At 40.4% G+C, this 17,982-nt stretch overlaps 2 non-coding genes across 2 annotated transcripts; both read left to right on the top strand.

The window, feature by feature from the left end:
• Positions 1-12,341: 12,341 nt before the first annotated feature.
• On the top strand, positions 12,342-12,413 carry Trnak-cuu (transfer RNA lysine (anticodon CUU)). Its single transcript has one exon. It is a non-coding gene; the product is annotated as a tRNA-Lys (tRNA).
• A 5,010-nt stretch (positions 12,414-17,423) lies between these two features.
• On the top strand, positions 17,424-17,495 carry Trnat-cgu (transfer RNA threonine (anticodon CGU)). Its single transcript has one exon. It is a non-coding gene; the product is annotated as a tRNA-Thr (tRNA).
• Positions 17,496-17,982: the final 487 nt, after the last annotated feature.

Raw genomic sequence — 17,982 nt, 5'->3', positions numbered from 1 at the left:
GCGAGCAGAGTGGCGCAGTGGAAGCGTGCTGGGCCCATAACCCAGAGGTGAGTGGATCGAAACCACGCTCTGCTAATTAATTTTATTAAATGTCTCCGTTTCGTGCGATGTCAGAAATTTAAATAACTCGGTATTAATTCTTCCTTCATTATATCCATTTTAGGAGAAAATATTGTAATACACTCTCTCTATTCCCGTCTTCGATTTTTCAATTTTACAGACGCTTGATTGTCAATCGCTTCGCGAGCAGAGTGGCGCAGTGGAAGCGTGCTGGGCCCATAACCCAGAGGTCCGGGGATCGAAACCACGCTCTGCTAATTAATTTTATTAAATGACTCCGTTTCGTGCGATGTCAGAAATTTAAATAACTCGGTATTAATTCTTCCTTCATTATATCCATTTTAGGAGAAAATATTGTAATACACTCTCTCTATTCCCGTCTTCGATTTTTCAATTTTACAGACGCTTGATTGTCAATCGCTTCGCGAGCAGAGTGGCGCAGTGGAAGCGTGCTGGGCCCATAACCCAGAGGTCCGTGGATCGAAACCACGCTCTGCTAATTAATTTTATTAAATGTCTCCGTTTCGTGTGATGTCAGAAATTTAAATAACTCGGTATTAATTCTTCCTTCATTATATCCATTTTAGGAGAAAATACTGTAATACACTCTCTCTATTCCCGTCTTCGATTTTTCAATTTTACAGACGCTTGATTGTCAATCGCTTCGCGAGCAGAGTGGCGCAGTGGAAGCGTGCTGGGCCCATAACCCAGAGGTGAGTGGATCGAAACCACGCTCTGCTAATTAATTTTATTAAATGTCTCCGTTTCGTGTGATGTCAGAAATTTAAATAACTCGGTATTAATTCTTCCTTCATTATATCCATTTTAGGAGAAAATATTGTAATACACTCTCTCTATTCCCGTCTTCGAATTTTCAATTTTCAAGACGCTTGATTGTCAATCGCTTCGCGAGCAGAGTGGCGCAGTGGAAGCGTGCTGGGCCCATAACCCAGAGGTCCGTGGATCGAAACCACGCTCTGCTAATTAATTTTATTAAATGTCTCCGTTTCGTGCGATGTCAGAAATTTAAATAAGTCGGTATTAATTCTTCCTTCATTATATCCATTTTAGGAGAAAATATTTTAATACACTCTCTCTATTCCCGTCTTCCATTTTTCAATTTTCAAGACGCTTGATTGTCAATCGCTTCGCGAGCAGAGTGGCGCAGTGGAAGCGTGCTGGGCCCATAACCCAGAGGTCCCTGGATCGAAACCACGCTCTGCTAATTAATTTTATTAAATGTCTCCGTTTCGTGCGATGTAGAAAATTTAAATAACTCGGTATTAATTCTTACTTCATTATATCCATTTTAGGAGAAAATATTTTAATACACTCTCTCTATTCCCGTCTTCGATTTTTCAATTTTCAAGACGCTTGATTGTCAATCGCTTCGCGAGCAGAGTGGCGCAGTGGAAGCGTGCTGGGCCCATAACCCAGAGGTCCGTGAATCGAAACCACGCTCTGCTAATTAATTTTATTAAATGTCTCCGTTTCGTGCGATGTCAGAAATTTAAATAACTCGGTATTAATTCTTCCTTCATTATATCCATTTTAGGAGAAAATATTGTAATACACTCTCTCTATTCCCGTCTTCGATTTTTCAATTTTCAAGACGCTTGATTGTCAATCGCTTCGCGAGCAGAGTGGCGCAGTGGAAGCGTGCTGGGCCCATAACCCAGAGGTGAGAGGATCGAAACCACGCTCTGCTAATTAATTTTATTAAATGTCTCCGTTTCGTGCGATGTCAGAAATTTAAATAACTCGGTATTAATTCTTCCTTCATTATATCCATTTTAGGAGAAAATATTGTAATATACTCTCTCTATTCCCGTCTTCGATTTTTCAATTTTCAAGACGCTTGATTGTCAATCGCTTCGCGAGCAGAGTGGCGCAGTGGAAGCGTGCTGGGCCCATAACCCAGAGGTCCGTGGATCGAAACCACGCTCTGCTAATTAATTTTATTAAATGTCTCCGTTTCGTGCGATGTCAGAAATTTAAATAACTCGGTATTAATTCTTCCTTTATTATATCCATTTTAGGAGAAAATATTGTAATACACTCTCTCTATTCCCGTCTTCGATTTTTCAATTTTCAAGACGCTTGATTGTCAATCGCTTCGCGAGCAGAGTGGCGCAGTGGAAGCGTGCAGGGCCCATAACCCAGAGGTCCGTGGATCGAAACCACGCTCTGCTAATTAATTTTATTAATTGTCTCCGTTTCGTGCGATGTCAGAAATTTAAATAACTCGGTATTAATTCTTACTTCATTGTAACCAATTTAGGAGAAAATATTGTAATACACTCTCTCTATTCCCGTCTTCGATTTTTCAATTTTCAAGACGCTTGATTGTCAGTCGCTTCGCGAGCAGAGTGGCGCAGTGGAAGCGTGCTGGGCCCATAACCCAGAGGTCCGTGGATCGAAACCACGCTCTGCTAATTAATTTTATTAAATGTCTCCGTTTCGTGCGATGTCAGAAATTTAAATAACTCGGTATTAATTCTTACTTCATTATAACCAATTTAGGAGAAAATATTGTAATACACTCTCTCTATTCCCGTCTTCGATTTTTCAATTTTCAAGACGCTTGATTGTCAATCGCTTCGCGAGCAGAGCGGCGCAGTGGAAGCGTGCTGGGCCCATAACCCAGAGGTCCGTGGATCGAAACCACGCTCTGCTAATTAATTTTATTAAATGTCTCCGTTTCGTGCGATGTCAGAAATTTAAATAACTCGGTATTAATTCTTCCTTTATTATATCCATTTTAGGAGAAAATATTGTAATACACTCTCTCTATTCCCGTCTTCGATTTTTCAATTTTCAAGACGCTTGATTGTCAATCGCTTCGCGAGCAGAGTGGCGCAGTGGAAGCGTGCTGGGCCCATAACCCAGAGGTCCGTGGATCGAAACCACGCTCTGCTAATTAATTTTATTAAATGTCTCCGTTTCGTGCGATGTCAGAAATTTAAATAACTCAGTATTAATTCTTCCTTCATTATATCCATTTTAGGAGAAAATATTGTAATACACTCTGTCTATTCCCGTCTTCGATTTTTCAATTTTCAAGACGCTTGATTGTCAGTCGCTTCGCGAGCAGAGTGGCGCAGTGGAAGCGTGCTGGGCCCATAACCCAGAGGTCCGTGGATCGAAACCACGCTCTGCTAATTAATTTTATTAAATGTCTCCGTTTCGTGCGATGTCAGAAATTTAAATAACTCGGTATTAATTCTTCCTTCATTATATCCATTTTAGGAGAAAATATTTTAATACACTCTCTCTATTCCCGTCTTCCATTTTTCAATTTTCAAGACGCTTGATTGTCAATCGCTTCGCGAGCAGAGTGGCGCAGTGGAAGCGTGCTGGGCCCATAACCCAGAGGTCCCTGGATCGAAACCACGCTCTGCTAATTAATTTTATTAAATGTCTCCGTTTCGTGCGATGTAGAAAATTTAAATAACTCGGTATTAATTCTTACTTCATTATATCCATTTTAGGAGAAAATATTTTAATACACTCTCTCTATTCCCGTCTTCGATTTTTCAATTTTCAAGACGCTTGATTGTCAATCGCTTCGCGAGCAGAGTGGCGCAGTGGAAGCGTGCTGGGCCCATAACCCAGAGGTCCGTGAATCGAAACCACGCTCTGCTAATTAATTTTATTAAATGTCTCCGTTTCGTGCGATGTCAGAAATTTAAATAACTCGGTATTAATTCTTCCTTCATTATATCCATTTTAGGAGAAAATATTGTAATACACTCTCTCTATTCCCGTCTTCGATTTTTCAATTTTCAAGACGCTTGATTGTCAATCGCTTCGCGAGCAGAGTGGCGCAGTGGAAGCGTGCTGGGCCCATAACCCAGAGGTGAGTGGATCGAAACCACGCTCTGCTAATTAATTTTATTAAATGTCTCCGTTTCGTGCGATGTCAGAAATTTAAATAACTCGGTATTAATTCTTCCTTCATTATATCCATTTTAGGAGAAAATATTGTAATACACTCTCTCTATTCCCGTCTTCGATTTTTCAATTTTCAAGACGCTTGATTGTCAATCGCTTCGCGAGCAGAGTGGCGCAGTGGAAGCGTGCTGGGCCCATAACCCAGAGGTGAGTGGATCGAAACCACGCTCTGCTAATTAATTTTATTAAATGTCTCCGTTTCGTGCGATGTCAGAAATTTAAATAACTCGGTATTAATTCTTCCTTCATTATATCCATTTTAGGAGAAAATATTGTAATACACTCTCTCTATTCCCGTCTTCGAATTTTCAATTTTCAAGACGCTTGATTGTCAATCGCTTCGCGAGCAGAGTGGCGCAGTGGAAGCGTGCTGGGCCCATAACCCAGAGGTCCGTGGATCGAAACCACGCTCTGCTAATTAATTTTATTAAATGTCTCCGTTTCGTGCGATGTCAGAAATTTAAATAAGTCGGTATTAATTCTTCCTTCATTATATCCATTTTAGGAGAAAATATTTTAATACACTCTCTCTATTCCCGTCTTCCATTTTTCAATTTTCAAGACGCTTGATTGTCAATCGCTTCGCGAGCAGAGTGGCGCAGTGGAAGCGTGCTGGGCCCATAACCCAGAGGTCCCTGGATCGAAACCACGCTCTGCTAATTAATTTTATTAAATGTCTCCGTTTCGTGCGATGTAGAAAATTTAAATAACTCGGTATTAATTCTTACTTCATTATATCCATTTTAGGAGAAAATATTTTAATACACTCTCTCTATTCCCGTCTTCGATTTTTCAATTTTCAAGACGCTTGATTGTCAATCGCTTCGCGAGCAGAGTGGCGCAGTGGAAGCGTGCTGGGCCCATAACCCAGAGGTCCGTGAATCGAAACCACGCTCTGCTAATTAATTTTATTAAATGTCTCCGTTTCGTGCGATGTCAGAAATTTAAATAACTCGGTATTAATTCTTACTTCATTATAACCAATTTAGTAGAAAATATTGTAATACACTCTCTCTATTCCCGTCTTCGATTTTTCAATTTTCAAGACGCTTGATTTTCAATCGCTTCGCGAGCAGAGTGGCGCAGTGGAAGCGTGCTGGGCCCATAACCCAGAGGTCCGTGGATCGAAACCACGCTCTGCTAATAAATTTTATTAAAGGTCTCCGTTTCGTGCGATGTCAGAAATTTAAATAACTCGGTATTAATTCTTACTTCATTATATCCATTTTAGGAGAAAATATTGTAATACACTCTCTCTATTCCCGTCTTCGATTTTTCAATTTTCAAGACGCTTGATTGTCAATCGCTTCGCGAGCAGAGTGGCGCAGTGGAAGCGTGCTGGGCCCATAACCCAGAGGTGAGTGGATCGAAACCACGCTCTGCTAATTAATTTTATTAAATGTCTCCGTTTCGTGCGATGTCAGAAATTTAAATAACTCGGTATTAATTCTTCCTTCATTATATCCATTTTAGGAGAAAATATTGTAATACACTCTCTCTATTCCCGTCTTCGATTTTTCAATTTTACAGACGCTTGATTGTCAATCGCTTCGCGAGCAGAGTGGCGCAGTGGAAGCGTGCTGGGCCCATAACCCAGAGGTCCCTGGATCGAAACCACGCTCTGCTAATTAATTTTATTAAATGTCTCCGTTTCGTGTGATGTCAGAAATTTAAATAACTCGGTATTAATTCTTCCTTCATTATATCCATTTTAAGAGAAAATATTGTAATACACTCTCTCTATTCCCGTCTTCGATTTTTCAATTTTCAAGACGCTTGATTTTCAATCGCTTCGCGAGCAGAGTGGCGCAGTGGAAGCGTGCTGGGCCCATAACCCAGAGGTCCGTGGATCGAAACCACGCTCTGCTAATAAATTTTATTAAAGGTCTCCGTTTCGTGCGATGTCAGAAATTTAAATAACTCGGTATTAATTCTTACTTCATTATATCCATTTTAGGAGAAAATATTGTAATACACTCTCTCTATTCCCGTCTTCGATTTTTCAATTTTCAAGACGCTTGATTGTCAATCGCTTCGCGAGCAGAGTGGCGCAGTGGAAGCGTGCTGGGCCCATAACCCAGAGGTCCGTGGATCGAAACCACGCTCTGCTAATTAATTTTATTAAATGTCTCCGTTTCGTGCGATGTCAGAAATTTAAATAACTCGGTATTAATTCTTACTTCATTATAACCAATTTAGGAGAAATTATTGTAATACACTCTCTCTATTCCCGTCTTCGATTTTTCAATTTTCAAGACGCTTGATTGTCAATCGCTTCGCGAGCAGAGTGGCGCAGTGGAAGCGTGCTGGGCCCATAACCCAGAGGTGAGTGGATCGAAACCACGCTCTGCTAATTAATTTTATTAAATGTCTCCGTTTCGTGCGATGTCAGAAATTTAAATAACTCGGTATTAATTCTTCCTTCATTATATCCATTTTAGGAGAAAATATTGTAATACACTCTCTCTATTCCCGTCTTCGATTTTTCAATTTTACAGACGCTTGATTGTCAATCGCTTCGCGAGCAGAGTGGCGCAGTGGAAGCGTGCTGGGCCCATAACCCAGAGGTCCCTGGATCGAAACCACGCTCTGCTAATTAATTTTATTAAATGTCTCCGTTTCGTGTGATGTCAGAAATTTAAATAACTCGGTATTAATTCTTCCTTCATTATATCCATTTTAAGAGAAAATATTGTAATACACTCTCTCTATTCCCGTCTTCGATTTTTCAATTTTCAAGACGCTTGATTGTCAATCGCTTTGCGAGCAGAGTGGCGCAGTGGAAGCGTGCTGGGCCCATAACCCAGAGGTCCGTGGATCGAAACTACGCTCTGCTAATAAATTTTATTAAATGTCTCCGTTTCGTGCGATGTAGAAAATTTAAATAACTCGGTATTAATTCTTCCTTCATTATATCCATTTTAGGAGAAAATATTGTAATACACTCTCTCTATTCCCGTCTTCGATTTTTCAATTTTACAGACGCTTGATTGTCAATCGCTTCGCGAGCAGAGTGGCGCAGTGGAAGCGTGCTGGGCCCATAACCCAGAGGTCCGTGGATCGAAACCACGCTCTGCTAATTAATTTTATTAAATGTCTCCGTTTCGTGCGATGTCAGAAATTTAAATAACTCGGTATTAATTCTTCCTTCATTATATCCATTTTAGGAGAAAATATTGTAATACACTCTCTCTATTCCCGTCTTCGATTTTTCAATTTTCAAGACGCTTGATTGTCAATCGCTTCGCGAGCAGAGTGGCGCAGTGGAAGCGTGCTGGGCCCATAACCCAGAGGTCCGTGGATCGAAACCACGCTCTGCTAATTAATTTTATTAAATGTCTCCGTTTCGTGTGATGTCAGAAATTTAAATAACTCGGTATTAATTCTTCCTTCATTATATCCATTTTAGGAGAAAATACTGTAATACACTCTCTCTATTCCCGTCTTCGATTTTTCAATTTTACAGACGCTTGATTGTCAATCGCTTCGCGAGCAGAGTGGCGCAGTGGAAGCGTGCTGGGCCCATAACCCAGAGGTCCGTGGATCGAAACCACGCTCTGCTAATTAATTTTATTAAATGTCTCCGTTTCGTGCGATGTCAGAAATTTAAATAACTCGGTATTAATTCTTCCTTCATTATATCCATTTTAGGAGAAAATATTGTAATACACTCTCTCTATTCCCGTCTTCGATTTTTCAATTTTACAGACGCTTGATTGTCAATCGCTTCGCGAGCAGAGTGGCGCAGTGGAAGCGTGCTGGGCCCATAACCCAGAGGTCCGTGGATCGAAACCACGCTCTGCTAATTAATTTTATTAAATGTCTCCGTTTCGTGCGATGTCAGAAATTTAAATAACTCGGTATTAATTCTTCCTTCATTATATCCATTTTAGGAGAAAATATTGTAATACACTCTCTCTATTCCCGTCTTCGATTTTTCAATTTTACAGACGCTTGATTGTCAATCGCTTCGCGAGCAGAGTGGCGCAGTGGAAGCGTGCTGGGCCCATAACCCAGAGGTCCGTGGATCGAAACCACGCTCTGCTAATTAATTTTATTAAATGTCTCCGTTTCGTGTGATGTCAGAAATTTAAATAACTCGGTATTAATTCTTCCTTCATTATATCCATTTTAGGAGAAAATACTGTAATACACTCTCTCTATTCCCGTCTTCGATTTTTCAATTTTACAGACGCTTGATTGTCAATCGCTTCGCGAGCAGAGTGGCGCAGTGGAAGCGTGCTGGGCCCATAACCCAGAGGTGAGTGGATCGAAACCACGCTCTGCTAATTAATTTTATTAAATGTCTCCGTTTCGTGTGATGTCAGAAATTTAAATAACTCGGTATTAATTCTTCCTTCATTATATCCATTTTAGGAGAAAATATTGTAATACACTCTCTCTATTCCCGTCTTCGAATTTTCAATTTTCAAGACGCTTGATTGTCAATCGCTTCGCGAGCAGAGTGGCGCAGTGGAAGCGTGCTGGGCCCATAACCCAGAGGTCCGTGGATCGAAACCACGCTCTGCTAATTAATTTTATTAAATGTCTCCGTTTCGTGCGATGTCAGAAATTTAAATAAGTCGGTATTAATTCTTCCTTCATTATATCCATTTTAGGAGAAAATATTTTAATACACTCTCTCTATTCCCGTCTTCCATTTTTCAATTTTCAAGACGCTTGATTGTCAATCGCTTCGCGAGCAGAGTGGCGCAGTGGAAGCGTGCTGGGCCCATAACCCAGAGGTCCCTGGATCGAAACCACGCTCTGCTAATTAATTTTATTAAATGTCTCCGTTTCGTGCGATGTAGAAAATTTAAATAACTCGGTATTAATTCTTACTTCATTATATCCATTTTAGGAGAAAATATTTTAATACACTCTCTCTATTCCCGTCTTCGATTTTTCAATTTTCAAGACGCTTGATTGTCAATCGCTTCGCGAGCAGAGTGGCGCAGTGGAAGCGTGCTGGGCCCATAACCCAGAGGTCCGTGAATCGAAACCACGCTCTGCTAATTAATTTTATTAAATGTCTCCGTTTCGTGCGATGTCAGAAATTTAAATAACTCGGTATTAATTCTTCCTTCATTATATCCATTTTAGGAGAAAATATTGTAATACACTCTCTCTATTCCCGTCTTCGATTTTTCAATTTTCAAGACGCTTGATTGTCAATCGCTTCGCGAGCAGAGTGGCACAGTGGAAGCGTGCTGGGCCCATAACCAAGAGGTGAGTGGATCGAAACCACGCTCTGCTAATTAATTTTATTAAATGTCTCCGTTTCGTGCGATGTCAGAAATTTAAATAACTCGGTATTAATTCTTCCTTCATTATATCCATTTTAGGAGAAAATATTGTAATATACTCTCTCTATTCCCGTCTTCGATTTTTCAATTTTCAAGACGCTTGATTGTCAATCGCTTCGCGAGCAGAGTGGCGCAGTGGAAGCGTGCTGGGCCCATAACCAAGAGGTCCGTGGATCGAAACCACGCTCTGCTAATTAATTTTATTAAATGTCTCCGTTTCGTGCGATGTCAGAAATTTAAATAACTCGGTATTAATTCTTCCTTTATTATATCCATTTTAGGAGAAAATATTGTAATACACTCTCTCTATTCCCGTCTTCGATTTTTCAATTTTCAAGACGCTTGATTGTCAATCGCTTCGCGAGCAGAGTGGCGCAGTGGAAGCGTGCTGGGCCCATAACCCAGAGGTCCGTGGATCGAAACCACGCTCTGCTAATTAATTTTATTAATTGTCTCCGTTTCGTGCGATGTCAGAAATTTAAATAACTCGGTATTAATTCTTACTTCATTGTAACCAATTTAGGAGAAAATATTGTAATACACTCTCTCTATTCCCGTCTTCGATTTTTCAATTTTCAAGACGCTTGATTGTCAGTCTCTTCGCGAGCAGAGTGGCGCAGTGGAAGCGTGCTGGGCCCATAACCCAGAGGTCCGTGGATCGAAACCACGCTCTGCTAATTAATTTTATTAAATGTCTCCGTTTCGTGCGATGTCAGAAATTTAAATAACTCGGTATTAATTCTTACTTCATTATAACCAATTTAGGAGAAAATATTGTAATACACTCTCTCTATTCCCGTCTTCGATTTTTCAATTTTCAAAACGCTTGATTGTCAATCGCTTCGCGAGCAGAGCGGCGCAGTGGAAGCGTGCTGGGCCCATAACCCAGAGGTCCGTGGATCGAAACCACGCTCTGCTAATTAATTTTATTAAATGTCTCCGTTTCGTGCGATGTCAGAAATTTAAATAACTCGGTATTAATTCTTCCTTTATTATATCCATTTTAGGAGAAAATATTGTAATACACTCTCTCTATTCCCGTCTTCGATTTTTCAATTTTCAAGACGCTTGATTGTCAATCGCTTCGCGAGCAGAGTGGCGCAGTGGAAGCGTGCTGGGCCCATAACCCAGAGGTCCGTGGATCGAAACCACGCTCTGCTAATTAATTTTATTAAATGTCTCCGTTTCGTGCGATGTCAGAAATTTAAATAACTCAGTATTAATTCTTCCTTCATTATATCCATTTTAGGAGAAAATATTGTAATACACTCTGTCTATTCCCGTCTTCGATTTTTCAATTTTCAAGACGCTTGATTGTCAGTCGCTTCGCGAGCAGAGTGGCGCAGTGGAAGCGTGCTGGGCCCATAACCCAGAGGTCCGTGGATCGAAACCACGCTCTGCTAATTAATTTTATTAAATGTCTCCGTTTCGTGCGATGTCAGAAATTTAAATAACTCGGTATTAATTCTTACTTCATTATAACCAATTTAGGAGAAAATATTGTAATACACTCTCTCTATTCCCGTCTTCGATTTTTCAATTTTCAAGACGCTTGATTGTCAATCGCTTCGCGAGCAGAGTGGCGCAGTGGAAGCGTGCTGGGGCCATAACCCAGAGGTCCGTGGATCGAAACCACGCTCTGCTAATTAATTTTATTAAATGTCTCCGTTTCGTGTGATGTCAGAAATTTAAATAACTCGGTATTAATTCTTCCTTCATTATATCCATTTTACGAGAAAATATTGTAATACACTCTCTCTATTCCCGTCTTCGATTTTTCAATTTTCAAGACGCTTGATTGTCAATCGCTTCGCGAGCAGAGTGGCGCAGTGGAAGCGTGCTGGGCCCATAACCCAGAGGTCCGTGGATCGAAACCACGCTCTGCTAATTAATTTTATTAAATGTCTCCGTTTCGTGCGATGTCAGAAATTTAAATAACTCGGTATTAATTCTTACTTCATTATAACCAATTTAGGAGAAAATATTGTAATACACTCTATTCCCGTCTTCGATTTTTCAATTTTCAAGACGCTTGATTGTCAGTCGCTTCGCGAGCAGAGTGGCGCAGTGGAAGCGTGCTGGGCCCATAACCCAGAGGTCCGTGGATCGAAACCACGCTCTGCTAATTAATTTTATTAAATGTCTCCGTTTCGTGCGATGTCAGAAATTTAAATAACTCTGTATTAATTCTTCCTTCATTATATCCATTTTAGGAGAAAATATTGTAATACACTCTCTCTATTCCCGTCTTCGATTTTTCAATTTTCAAGACGCTTGATTGTCAATCGCTGCGCGAGCAGAGTGGCGCAGTGGAAGCGTGCTGGGCCCATAACCCAGAGGTCCGTGGATCGAAACCACGCTCTGCTAATTAATTTTATTAAATGTCTCCGTTTCGTGCGATGTCAGAAATTTAAATAACTCGGTATTAATTCTTCCTTCATTATATCCATTTTAGGAGAAAATATTGTAATACACTCTCTCTATTCCCGTCTTCGATTTTTCAATTTTTAAGACGCTTGATTGTCAATCGCTTAGCGAGCAGAGTGGCGCAGTGGAAGCGTGCTGGGCCCATAACCCAGAGGTCCGTGGATCGAAACCACGCTCTGCTAATTAATTTTATTAAATGTCTCCGTTTCGTGCGATGTCAGAAATTTAAATAACTCGGTATTAATTCTTACTTCATTATAACCAATTTAGTAGAAAATATTGTAATACACTCTCTCTATTCCCGTCTTCGATTTTTCAATTTTCAAGACGCTTGATTTTCAATCGCTTCGCGAGCAGAGTGGCGCAGTGGAAGCGTGCTGGGCCCATAACCCAGAGGTCCGTGGATCGAAACCACGCTCTGCTAATTAATTTTATTAAAGGTCTCCGTTTCGTGCGATGTCAGAAATTTAAATAACTCGGTATTAATTCTTACTTCATTATATCCATTTTAGGAGAAAATATTGTAATACACTCTCTCTATTCCCGTCTTCGATTTTTCAATTTTCAAGACGCTTGATTGTCAATCGCTTCGCGAGCAGAGTGGCGCAGTGGAAGCGTGCTGGGCCCTTAACCCAGAGGTCCGTGGATCGAAACCACGCTCTGCTAATTAATTTTATTAAATGTCTCCGTTTCGTGCGATGTCAGAAATTTAAATAACTCGGTATTAATTCTTACTTCATTATAACCAATTTAGGAGAAAATATTGTAATACACTCTCTCTATTCCCGTCTTCGATTTTTCAATTTTCAAGACGCTTGATTGTCAATCGCTTCGCGAGCAGAGTGGCGCAGTGGAAGCGTGCTGGGCCCATAACCCAGAGGTGAGTGGATCGAAACCACGCTCTGCTAATTAATTTTATTAAATGTCTCCGTTTCGTGCGATGTCAGAAATTTAAATAACTCGGTATTAATTCTTACTTCATTATAACCAATTTAGGAGAAATTATTGTAATACACTCTCTCTATTCCCGTCTTCGATTTTTCAATTTTCAAGACGCTTGATTGTCAATCGCTTCGCGAGCAGAGTGGCGCAGTGGAAGCGTGCTGGGCCCATAACCCAGAGGTGAGTGGATCGAAACCACGCTCTGCTAATTAATTTTATTAAATGTCTCCGTTTCGTGCGATGTAGAAAATTTAAATAACTCGGTATTAATTCTTACTTCATTATAACCAATTTAGGAGAAAATATTGTAATACACTCTCTCTATTCCCGTCTTCGATTTTTCAATTTTCAAGACGCTTGATTGTCAATCGCTTCGCGAGCAGAGTGGCGCAGTGGAAGCGTGCTGGGCCCATAACCCAGAGGTGAGTGGATCGAAACCACGCTCTGCTAATTAATTTTATTAAATGTCTCCGTTTCGTGCGATGTAGAAAATTTAAATAACTCGGTATTAATTCTTACTTCATTGTAACCAATTTAGGAGAAAATATTGTAATACACTCTCTCTATTCCCGTCTTCGATTTTTCAATTTTCAAGACGCTTGATTGTCAATCGCGTCGCGAGCAGAGTGGCGCAGTGGAAGCGTGTTGGGCCCATAACCCAGAGGTGAGTGGATCAAAACCACGCTCTGCTAATTATTTTTATTAAATGTCTCCGTTTCGTGCGATGTCAGAAATTTAAATAACTCGGTATTAATTCTTACTTCATTATAACCAATTTAGGAGAAAATATTGTAATACACTCTCTCTATTCCCGTCTTCGATTTTTCAATTTTCAAGACGCTTGATTGTCAATCGCTTCGCGAGCAGAGTGGCGCAGTGGAAGCGTACTGGGCCCATAACCCAGAGGTCCGTGGATCGAAACCACGATCTGCTAATTAATTTTATTAAATGTCTCCGTTTCGTGCGATGTCAGAAATTTAAATAACTCGGTATTAATTCTTACTTCATTGTAACCAATTTAGGAGAAAATATTGTAATACACTCTCTCTATTCCCGTCTTCGATTTTTCAATTTTCAAGACGCTTGATTGTCAATCGCTTCGCGAGCAGAGTGGCGCAGTGGAAGCGTGCTGGGCCCATAACCCAGAGGTCCGTGGATCGAAACCACGCTCTGCTAATTAATTTTATTAAATGTCTCCGTTTCGTGCGATGTCAGAAATTTAAATAACTCGGTATTAATTCTTCCTTCATTATATCCATTTTAGGAGAAAATATTGTAATACACTCTCTCTATTCCCGTCTTCGATTTTTCAATTTTCAAGACGCTTGATTGTCAATCGCTTAGCGAGCAGAGTGGCGCAGTGGAAGCGTGCTGGGCCCATAACCCAGAGATCCGTGGATCGAAACCACGCTCTGCTAATTAATTTTATTAAATGTCTCCGTTTCGTGCGATGTCAGAAATTTAAATAACTCGGTATTAATTCTTACTTCATTATAACCAATTTAGGAGAAAATATTGTAATACACTCTCTCTATTCCCGTCTTCGATTTTTCAATTTTCAAGACGCTTGATTTTCAATCGCTTCGCGAGCAGAGTGGCGCAGTGGAAGCGTGCTCGGCCCATAACCCAGAGGTCCGTGGATCGAAACCACGCTCTGCTAATTAATTTTATTAAATGTCTCCGTTTCGTGCGATGTCAGAAATTTAAATAACTCGGTATTAATTCTTCCTTCATTATATCCATTTTAGGAGAAAATATTGTAATATACTCTCTCTATTCCCGTCTTCGATTTTTCAATTTTCAAGACGCTTGATTGTCAATCGCTTCGCGAGCAGAGTGGCGCAGTGGAAGCGTGCTGGGCCCATAACCCAGAGGGCCGTGGATCGAAACCACGCTCTGCTAATTAATTTTATTAAATGTCTCCGTTTCGTGCGATGTCAGAAATTTAAATAACTCGGTATTAATTCTTACTTCATTATAACCAATTTAGGAGAAAATATTGTAATACACTCTCTCTATTCCCGTCTTCGATTTTTCAATTTTCAAGACGCTTGTTTGTCAATCGCTTCGCAAGAAGAGTGGCGCAGTGGAAGCGTGCTGGGCCCATAACCCAGAGGTCCGTGGATTGAAACCACGCTCTGCTAATTAATTTTATTAAATGTCTCCGTTTCGTGCGATGTCAGAAATTTAAATAACTCGGTATTAATTCTTCCTTCATTATATCCATTTTAGGAGAAAATATTGTAATACACTCTCTCTATTCCCGTCTTCTATTTTTCAATTTTTAAGACGCTTGATTGTCAATCGCTTAGCGAGCAGAGTGGCGCAGTGGAAGCATGCTGGGCCCATAACCCAGAGGTCCGTGGATCGAAACCACGCTCTGCTAATTAATTTTATTAAATGTCTCCGTTTCGTGCGATGTCAGAAATTTAAATAACTCGGTATTAATTCTTACTTCATTATAACCAATTTAGTAGAAAATATTGTAATACACTCTCTCTATTCCCGTCTTCGATTTTTCAATTTTCAAGACGCTTGATTTTCAATCGCTTCGCGAACAGAGAGGCGCAGTGGAAGCGTGCTGGGCCCATAACCCAGAGGTCCGTGGATCGAAACCACGCTCTGCTAATTAATTTTATTAAATGTCTCCGTTTCGTGCGATGTCAGAAATTTAAATAACTCGGTATTAATTCTTCCTTCATTATATCCATTTTAGGAGAAAATATTGTAATACACTCTCTCTATTCCCGTCTTCGATTTTTCAATTTTCAAGACGCTTGATTGTCAATCGCTTCGCGAGCAGAGTGGCGCAGTGGAAGCGTGCTGGGCCCATAACCCAGAGGTGAGTGGATCGAAACCACGCTCTGCTAATTAATTTTATTAAATGTCTCCGTTTCGTGCGATGTCAGAAATTTAAATAACTCGGTATTAATTCTTCCTTCATTATATCCATTTTAGGAGAAAATATTGTAATATACTCTCTCTATTCCCGTCTTCGATTTTTCAATTTTCAAGACGCTTGATTGTCAATCGCTTCGCGAGCAGAGTGGCGCAGTGGAAGCGTGCTGGGCCCATAACCCAGAGGTCCGTGGATCGAAACCACGCTCTGCTAATTAATTTTATTAAAGGTCTCCGTTTCGTGCGATGTCAGAAATTTAAATAACTCGGTATTAATTCTTACTTCATTATATCCATTTTAGGAGAAAATATTGTAATACACTCTCTCTATTCCCGTCTTCGATTTTTCAATTTTCAAGACGCTTGATTGTCAATCGCTTCGCGAGCAGACTGGCGCAGTGGAAGCGTGCTGGGCCCATAACCCAGAGGTCCGTGGATCGAAACCACGCTCTGCTAATTAATTTTATTAAATGTCTCCGTTTCGTGCGATGTCAGAAATTTAAATAACTCGGTATTAATTCTTACTTCATTATAACCAATTTAGGAGAAAATATTGTAATACACTCTCTCTATTCCCGTCTTCGATTTTTCAATTTTCAAGACGCTTGATTGTCAATCGCTTCGCGAGCAGAGTGGCGCAGTGGAAGCGTGCTGGGCCCATAACCCAGAGGTGAGTGGATCGAAACCACGCTCTGCTAATTAATTTTATTAAATGTCTCCGTTTCGTGCGATGTAGAAAATTTAAATAACTCGGTATTAATTCTTACTTCATTATAACCAATTTAGGAGAAAATATTGTAATACACTCTCTCTATTCCCGTCTTCGATTTTTCAATTTTCAAGACGCTTGATTGTCAATCGCTTCGCGAGCAGAGTGGCGCAGTGGAAGCGTGCTGGGCCCATAACCCAGAGGTGAGTGGATCGAAACCACGCTCTGCTAATTAATTTTATTAAATGTCTCCGTTTCGTGCGATGTAGAAAATTTAAATAACTCGGTATTAATTCTTACTTCATTGTAACCAATTTAGGAGAAAATATTGTAATACACTCTCTCTATTCCCGTCTTCGATTTTTCAATTTTTAAGACGCTTGATTGTCAATCGCTTCGCGAGCAGAGTGGCGCAGTGGAAGCGTGTTGGGCCCATAACCCAGAGGTGAGTGGATCGAAACCACGCTCTGCTAATTATTTTTATTAAATGTCTCCGTTTCGTGCGATGTCAGAAATTTAAATAACTCGGTATTAATTCTTACTTCATTATAACCAATTTAGGAGAAAATATTGTAATACACTCTCTCTATTCCCGTCTTCGATTTTTCAATTTTCAAGACGCTTGATTGTCAATCGCTTCGCGAGCAGAGTGGCGCAGTGGAAGCGTGCTGGGCCCATAACCCAGAGGTCCGTGGATCGAAACCACGATCTGCTAATTAATTTTATTAAATGTCTCCGTTTCGTGCGATGTCAGAAATTTAAATAACTCGGTATTAATTCTTACTTCATTGTAACCAATTTAGGAGAAAATATTGTAATACACTCTCTCTATTCCCGTCTTCGATTTTTCAATTTTCAAGACGCTTGATTGTCAATCGCTTCGCGAGCAGAGTGGCGCAGTGGAAGCGTGCTGGGCCCATAACCCAGAGGTCCGTGGATCGAAACCACGCTCTGCTAATTAATTTTATTAAATGTCTCCGTTTCGTGCGATGTCAGAAATTTAAATAACTCGGTATTAATTCTTACTTCATTGTAACCAATTTAGGAGAAAATATTGTAATACACTCTCTCTATTCCCGTCTTCGATTTTTCAATTTTCAAGACGCTTGATTGTCAATCGCTTCGCGAGCAGAGTGGCGCAGTGGAAGCGTGCTGGGCCCGTAACCCAGAGGTCCGTGGATCGAAACCACGCTCTGCTAATTAATTTTATTAAATGTCTCCGTTTCGTGCGATGTCAGAAATTTAAATAACTCGGTATTAATTCTTCCTTCATTATATCCATTTTAGGAGAAAATATTGTAATACACTCTCTCTATTCCCGTCTTCGATTTTTCAATTTTTAAGACGCTTGATTGTCAATCGCTTAGCGAGCAGAGTGGCGCAGTGGAAGCGTGCTGGGCCCATAACCCAGAGATCCGTGGATCGAAACCACGCTCTGCTAATTAATTTTATTAAATGTCTCCGTTTCGTGCGATGTCAGAAATTTAAATAACTCGGTTCTAATTCTTACTTCATTATAACCAATTTAGGAGAAAATATTGTAATACACTCTCTCTATTCCCGTCTTCGATTTTTCAATTTTCAAGACGCTTGATTTTCAATCGCTTCGCGAGCAGAGTGGCGCAGTGGAAGCGTGCTCGGCCCATAACCCAGAGGTCCGTGGATCGAAACCACGCTCTGCTAATT

The sequence above is a fragment of the Argiope bruennichi genome, chromosome 10 (genome assembly GCF_947563725.1).
Source record: "Argiope bruennichi chromosome 10, qqArgBrue1.1, whole genome shotgun sequence".
Lineage (NCBI taxonomy): Eukaryota > Metazoa > Arthropoda > Arachnida > Araneae > Araneidae > Argiope > Argiope bruennichi.
The sequence above is the reverse complement of the archived record's forward strand: the minus strand, read 5'-3'. Positions and strand labels throughout refer to the sequence as shown.